General features: G+C 49.3%; 1 protein-coding gene across 1 annotated transcript in view; it reads left to right on the forward strand.

The window, feature by feature from the left end:
* Positions 1 to 7,372: 7,372 nt before the first annotated feature.
* The window catches only part of Rd3 (retinal degeneration 3), a 31,793-nt gene continuing 31,039 nt past the window's right edge, over positions 7,373 to 8,126 (forward strand). Inside the window, exons 1-2 of the mRNA XM_006497206.4 lie at positions 7,373 to 7,444; positions 7,562 to 7,643. The gene's annotated coding sequence lies outside the window, so the exon portion shown is untranslated. The remainder of the gene's footprint in view (positions 7,445 to 7,561; positions 7,644 to 8,126) is intronic.

An 8,126-nucleotide genomic window follows, 5' to 3' on the forward strand; every position in this document is an offset into this window, starting at 1 on the left:
GACAAACAGAGAAAGAGAGAAGAGAGAAGTAGAGGCTGCTCATGAACATGTGGAGAGATGGGGGGAGAGGAATGAGGAGAGAAGGGACAGAGAGAGAAGAGACAGAAGAGAGCGAGAGAGGAGGGGGCAAGCAGCCCTGTTTATAGTGAGTGTATTAGTCAGGGTTCTCTAGAGTCACAGAATTTATGGATAGTCTCTATATAGTAAAGGAATTTATTGATGACTTACAGTTTGCAGTCCAATTCCCAACAATGGTTCAGTAGTAGCTGTGAATGGAAGTCCAAGGATCTAGCAGTTGCTCAGTCCCACAGGGCAAGCAGGCGAGGGAGCAAGAGCAAGACTCCCTTCTTCCAATGTCTTTATATGGTCTCCAGCAGAAGGTGTAGCCTAGATTAAAGGTATGTTCCACTACACCTTTAATCCCAGATGACCTTGAACTCGGAGATCTCCCTGTCTTAATCTTCTGGAATCCATAGCCACTATGCTTCAAGATCTCCATACCAAGATCCAGATCAGAAATTTCTATCTCCCAGCCTCCAGATAAGGGTCACTGGTGAGCCTTCCAATTCTGGATTGTAGTTCATTCCAAATATAGTCAAGTTGACAACCAGGAATAGCCACTACAGTGAGTCAGGCATACCTGGCCATTACCAGGTAACTGTGGGGCAGAGCCTAGAAGAAATGTCAACATCTGTCTCAAAAAATAAGGTGGAATTGACACCTGGTGTTGACCTCTGGCCTCTACATGTGTGTGCACACATACATGTTCATATACAGATGAACATGTATGTGTGTGCGTGCAAGCATACACATACACACACACTATCTGTCTATCTATCTGTCTGTCTGTCTGTCTATCTGTCTATCTATCTGTCTGTCTGTCTATCTGTCTATCTATCTGTCTATCTGTATGTCTGTCTATCTGTCTGTCTATCTATCTGTCTGTCTGTCTATCTGTCTATCTGTCTATCTGTCTGTCTATCTATCTATCTATCTATCTATCTATCTATCTATCTATCTATCTCAGTAGGAGCCAGCCAGTCAGTCCTTAAGTCCTTAAGCTCTCCTTGGCTCCTGAGGTTCTGTAGACACAGGTCTCTGTAGGGAGGGTGGGAAGAGGCTATCTATTTTTGTTTCATCTATTCAACAAAAATAAAACAAAGTACATCAACAAATACACCCACCAAGCAAGCACTGACTGCATTTCTGCTCCATACCTGGCACTGATCTGAGTGTAGAGAGCAGTGTGCCTGCCATTGTAGCTGAACCTGTGTCTTCCTGGTGACCAGTGTTACGAGGTCTCCTCCCTTCACCACTGTAAGCACATGATGTCTGAAGGAAGTCACTGGACTGCAAGAGGTCAAATAAGAGCCATTTCAGTGAGAAGGCTGAGGAAGGCTTCATGGAGGAAGTGGTAAGAGTTGATTTGGTGGTTGTTGGAGTTGAGGCCAAACCTGGAGCACTAAGGGACCCATGGACCTTGGTGGAGCAAGTTCCCATGTAAAGGGCTCTGGAGTGGCTAGGGATTGGGTCTTAGGCTAGAGACAGCTTCATGTCTGAGGCAGAAGGTTCTGAGGTCTGGCTCTAGGAGCCCCAGGGAGTGGAGGGCTGAAGCAAGGCTTCAGCAGCTCACAGAATCTCCTGGAAAGCTTGTGGAAGGAGGTGAGCTGGGGTTTGATGGTGTGGTGAGTCCTGATTGGCAGAGGGTGTAGGAGTTTGAAGTGCTGCCTGTGAGCTAAGGAAGTGGGCGAGCATACTTGAGGAGTGAAGAGTGGGTGAATACCTCCTTTGGAATGAGTACACCCTATCTCTCCATTTAATTCTAGTAGCTACTGTTTATTCCACAGTCGCTGGGGTCCAGCAAACACTGGCCTATTTCATTCAATCCATTCACTGGCTGGTACTACTGAGGTAGATAAGATCATCTCCCTTTATAAATGAGAACCAAGGAAGTTCAAGAGGCAAGGAAGACAGACTTAAAATCCTTTTGGTCCAATAGAGATGTACTACTTATTCTTTGTGCTCTCTCTCTCTCTCTCTCTCTCTCTCTCTCTCTCTCTCTCTCTCTCTCTCTCTCTCCCTGTGTGTGTGTGTGTGTGTGTGTGTGTGAACATTCATGTATGTATGCAAGACTTAGTGACCTGTCCACAGTGCCAGGGCACAACCAGGTGCTATAGTTTTCTTTTTTCTTTTCTTTTCTTTTCTTTTCTTTTCTTTTCTTTTCTTCTTTTCTTTTCTCTTCTTTTCTTCTTTTCTCTTCTTTCTTTCTTTCTTTCTTTCTTTCTTTCTTTCTTTCTTTCTTTCTTTCTTTCTTTCTTTCTTTCTTTCTTCCTTCCTTCCTTCCTTCCTTCCTTCCTTTCTTTCTTTCTTTCTTTCTTTCTTTCTTTCTTTCTTTCTTTCTTTCTTTCTTCCTTTCTTTCTTTTTGAGACAAGGTTTCTTTGTGTAGCCCTGGCTGTCCTGGAATTCACTCTGTAGACCAGGCTGGCCTTGAACTCAGAAATCTGCCTGCCTCTGTCTCCCAAGTGCTGGGATTAAAGGTGTGCGCCTCCACTGCCCGGCCTTTCTTTTTCTAAAATTTACTTTAGGTCTGTGAGTACACTGTAGCTGTCTTCAGAGACACCACAAGAGGACTTCAGATCTCATTACAGATGGTGAGCTGCCATGTGGTTGGTGGGAATTGAACTCAGGATTTCTGGAAGTGTAGTCACTCACTGCTCTTAACCATGGAGCCATCTCCCAGCCTTATAGTTTTCTTTTCTGTTGCTGTGGTGAAACACTGGCCAAAAGCAAATGGGTGAGGAAAGGGTTGACTTGGCTTACAGTTACATGGTATATCATCGAGGAAACCCAAGGTGGAAACCTGGAGGAAGCAGGGACCATGGAGAAATATTGCTTACGGTTTGCCTCCCCTGGCCTGCTCAGACCCACCTGCTTAGGGATGGCACCACCCAAAGTGAGCTGAGTCTTCCTCTATCAAATAGCAATTAAGGAAATACCTCCACAGACATGCCCACAGGCCAATCTTGTTGAGGCAGTTCTTCAACTGAGGCAACCTCTTTGCAGTTGACAACAAAGATTGGCCATTACACCAGGGGCAGCATTTGCCCATTTTGTAGCTCTTGAACCTTTTAGCATACTGGCTCTCCAAGTGAGCTGCCATCTTGAGGGTTTTCCACGCCTGCTGTGGAAGCACGTGGCTTAACAGCAAGTAGTTTGCACGCCCGGACTGCAATGTCATCAAGGTGAGAAAGAGCTGAATGTATGTCTACCTTCCTGCCTAGCCCCACAGACAAGCAGTTTGAGTGAGGCCAGGAGCATGCTCATAAATATACCAGTGCAAGTCAGAAAAAAACAAAAAAAACAAAAAACTGTCTTTTCCACAACTGGTACCAACTGTCCCGGAACTACCTGGCTAGCCTCGAACTCGGAAATTCACCTGCCTCTGCCTCCCAAGTGCTGGGATTAAAGGCATGCGCCACCATGCCCAGCCTAGGGGATTTTGTTTTTTGAGACATGGTCTCTCTGTGTAGCCCTAGCTATCTTGGAAATCACTCTGTAGACCAGGCTGATCTCAAACTCCCAGAGATCCACCAGCACTGCCTCCCAAGTGCTGGGATTAAAGGTGTGCCCCACCACAACCAGCTTAGTGGGAATTTCACAAGTGCTCCCTACCCCTGGTAGTTTATGAACTAATTGAATGAATACAATATGTGAGTGCGGCACACCCACACACATCAGTGCGTGTGTGCACACGGGACATCAGCCTTGCATGCGTGCGTACACACGGTAAGTCGGCCTTTGTGTCAGCCAAGACACTGAGGAGGAGGAGGATGCTATTCTTGTACTGCTTCAAATAAGACAGACTTGGGTTAGACTGGAGCAAGCCAGCTTTTTCTAAAATGAATCTGAAGCAAAACCCAAACTCCATAAAGTGACCTCATATCTCTGCCTTCTTTTCTGTGGGTGGGCAGAGCTAACACATACTAAAGTTTGCAAATCCCAGTGTGGAGCCAGATGGAGCGTTACATATGTGAAGTACACCATGCCACACATACAAACACGTGATTCACTTCAGCATCCTACAGACTTCTGTGAGTTCTCAGAAAATATGCCTCCTCCACAGGGCAAGAGGCAGCTGCTGCGTTGCTGTCTGCCCGCTCTTAGCCTTTAGAAGGGTGGGCCCTGGTAAACAAAAGGACTCTTTTGTATGGTCTCTTTCTCAGCAGAGAAATATCCACGAGGCCTCCGTTCCTTGCCGCGGACTGTAGATCACCCTTTCTCATGGTGACACAAAACACACAGAATCAACTCATTTGTTCATTCTCCTGAAAGGTATTTGAGCTGTCTGTTAGAAGGGAAACTTCTAGAAGTATACCTGTGCAGGGGATGACCCTCTGGGAGATTTTAAAGAACAGGAATAGATACCTTCTGTCTTCTGATCTTTCTGACTGTTACCCACCAAATCAACCATATTGGACATCTGAGATGGGCCTAGTGGGGCTCTCCTTGCCTCAGGTGTCAGATGTTCTGGATCAGGGGTGGAAGAGTAAGTGGCCAGAATGCTGGGCAGGGCTGCTCTAAGGATGTTCATGCATAGTCCAGGAGCTTAGAGCTGATGATGTCCCAGTGGCCTACACTCATGTCACAAAGACATCTCCAGTGTGCCCACAGAAAAAAGTGGGGTTCTTTATTCTGGAATGAATGTCTGACTGGCAGCGAGTGTCCCCAGTAGAATCTGGTTTTTCTCTGTCCTCTCTGGTTCTCCCTTCATCCCTCCAACTGTGAGGATTCGGAGCTAATTTGAAATGATCAAACAAAGCTGTGATGGCTTGTATATGCTTGGCCCTGGTAGTGGCACTATTAGAAGATGTGGCCTTGTTGGAGTAGGTGTGTCACTGTGCTTTAAGACCCTCATCCTGGCTGCCTGGAAGCTAGTCTTCTAGCAGTCTTCAGATGAAGATGTAGAATTCTCAGCTCCTCCTGCACCATGCCTGCCTGGATGCTGCCATGGTCCCACCATGATAATACTGGACTGAACCTCTGAACCTGTAAGCCGGCCCCAATGAAATGTTGTCTTTCGTAAGACTTGCCTTGGTCATGGTGTCTGTTCACAGCAATAAAACCCTAAATATAGCTCAGAGAAAGGCTGGCAACAGTGAGTTCACCAGGTCTCCTGGAGGGCCAAAAAGGCCAAAGGACTCAAAATCTTCAAAGTTCTCGGGAGATAATGGTGGTCATGGAGGAGAGGGCATCAGGAGGAGCCCACTTCCCAACTTCTAGAGGGACCTGCCATAGATACTGTACTGATGCCACTGCCAGACCCACTACAGGGCATGAGTGAAGGATGAGAAAACAGCCAGGCAGTCTTGACCCTATGGACTCACCTCTGTTTCCATGACTGAGGGGACACTTGGGGGGGGGATGGGAAGGATGGGGAGAGACAAAGTAATGAACAGGGCTTGCTCAAGGTGCTTGCTTTGAGGTAGCCAACCCTGGGTTTCATCCCAGCTTTGCCCCTTCCTAACTGAGCCTTGAGCTTTCTTAACAACCATTTCCTTGTCTGTTAAATGGTGACTCAGTAGACACCCCATCCCCACCCCCAGGGGTGCCCTAGATCCCACAGCTAACCCCCTAAATGACATTAACAAAAGGCAGAGGATGAACACAGAAGTCTGTGTTGCTACTACCATTCCCCTTGCTTGAAAGGCACATATGGGCCTTTACCCCATTTTCCCTGCGATTCTGTGTTTCCGTTATACGGAGAGTGGGTGTGGGCCTGACTATCCCAGTCACCATCAAACGCAATACTGTCTCTCCGAGAAGACTTAGGAAAAGTCGCAGCTCAGAGGACTATAGGTATACCCAAATGGAGGTGCCTCCTTGCTGTCATTAAAGTATGAAAGGAAGAGAGAGTTTCACCTTGGAGCTGGGGCTGAAGCCTTGCTTGGTGTGGGATGGCTGGCCACTCAGAGGACATTATCCCCAACCCCTTGAGGCTGGACTGGAAACAGCAAGACTAGTGTGGAAAAGGTTACTGGTTCAGCTGTCCTCAGGAAATGGGTTCATAGCAGCCTAGGACAGCTCACTTTGCCCTCTGGACTCCATAGCAAGGCCGTAGGCAGTGGGTGGCCCTCTCCCCAGGCTCCAGGCCTGTTCTCATTTCTTCCATCCTCTGGAAGGCCTAGGCCTACTTTGGGCCTCACCCCGTGAGACTTCCTTCCCCTGGTGACTGTGCCTTTGAAAGCTGCTGAAGAATTTCCTGTTGCAGGCATTGTTAGGGTTGAGGATTGCTCGGCTTCCTCTCTACCCTGGGAGCTGTGGTCAGGTTGTTTGAGCCTGGGCCAAACTTGGGGAAGCCCTGATTTGGGGCTAGGAGAGAAGACCACTGAGAAATCAGAGACACGGGGCTAACCAGGGTGAGCTGCTGCTGCTGTCCTGGACAACTGATGATAGATGTGTCACCCCAGGCCTGTCAGGACAGGAGCCAGAGTGTTACTACCAACCCTCTACACTGGACAACCCAACAGGACGCAGGAATGGAGGACAGAGGCAGTCCCCGGAAAAGAGCCTGTTTGTGAACCCCGCAGTGCAGGTCCTGATACTTGCCCATTGGCATTTGGCTCCCCTGGTGCTGTGTTCTAAACCAGCTGCTTATCTGGGTTCAGGGTTTAGACATCCTCATGCTGTTTCTCTTGAATCTCACCCTGCACCAGGAGCTTTCTCCCTCAAGGCAAAAACTAACAGTGCATGTGGTCTTGCTGGGTTTAGTCAGGTGACCTGCCAGAGAGGCATGGACCCTTGCTGCTCAGTCTGGAGCATCTGCGGACCCCTGCCAAGGTGTCAAGGCTCTCCCAGCCCACCTCCGTACTCCTGTGAGGCCTGGAAGGATAGGAACAGGTTCTGTTGGAAATGTAGCCACTGAGGCTATAGCCTCAGCCTTGATTGCTGAGAAATCTGGACACTGGGAGGGTGAGGGAGGCCAGAGGGACAGGGGTAGGGAACCCTGAAATCTGTAAGACCTGCCATCTTCTCACATGGGACATGGGGCTGAGAGAACCCCAAAGTCTTGGAGAGAGGGCTGTGGATAGTATAAGACAGAGGAGATGCTTATTTGCAGGTTATGTGGCCCTGCATGTGCAGGCTTTCCTTTGCTGTCCAGAACCCAGCTCATTTCCATGAGGTCCCCAGGCTGGGGAGCAGTGACCTGGGGCTCCTCCTCCCTCGCCTTGGGTGGGGGCAACTGGCCTGGCAGTGTCCCTAGGTCTGAGCAGAGTAGGACACCCCTGTGGTGGAGAGGCTGTGAGGAGAGGGTGGAGGCTGTGTGTTCTGGGGTGAGAGGCTCTCCTCAAAGGCAGGGCCAGGAAGGAAGGAAACCAATGAGAGGCCTCCTCAGTCTCTGCTTCCTGTGGTAGCAGGAGCTGACTTCAGGGCCTTTCCATTCTGGTAAGGGAGTCCTGCCCTCCTCTACCAGCGTACCCTTTCCTCAACCCACCCCTAGCCCACCTTTATATCCACCTTGGGATTTCTAGGACACCGTGTCCCTCCCTCTTCCATTCACAGGGGCTGTCTGGGCTTATGACTAAGGAAGACCAAGGGACCCGCCACCTCCTGGTTCAAGGATCCTATGCAGTCCTGACCTGAGGTACCTGAGCCCAGATGGCTTCAGATTGGTAGAGTGGCCATTGCCAGGGTGCTGGGTTGGGTGTGGGTGGGTGAGCGGGTCAGTCTTCATCTGTGGAGGTCCACACCGGCACCCTTCTTTAGTGCTCACTTCTGTGTTTGTTCTTTCTCTGTCATGGCTCTGCCTCTTCCTGGAAAGGAAGCGCTGATGTCCAAGCAGCTTGGTGAGCAGCAGAGGAAGCTGTGAGCTGGGGTTCGGGCCATGGCAGGGCTGGGAGTAGGAGGCCTAGCAAGGCCTGGGTATGCCCCAGAAAGCAGGAATGGCCTGTTGAACCTGGGAAAGCTCTCTGTTGCTGGGACTCATGGGAATTGGCCTGATGTCAGCTCCCTGGGGAAAAGGACAGCCTATGTCTGGAGCCAGTTAATGAACACCCAGTGTCCAGAAACACCCAGAGACCTGGCAAGCTCAGTAGCATTCTCTGTGTGTGTATGTGTGTGTAGTATG

Source organism: Mus musculus, chromosome 1 (genome assembly GCF_000001635.26).
Source record: "Mus musculus strain C57BL/6J chromosome 1, GRCm38.p6 C57BL/6J".
Taxonomy (NCBI): domain Eukaryota; kingdom Metazoa; phylum Chordata; class Mammalia; order Rodentia; family Muridae; genus Mus; species Mus musculus.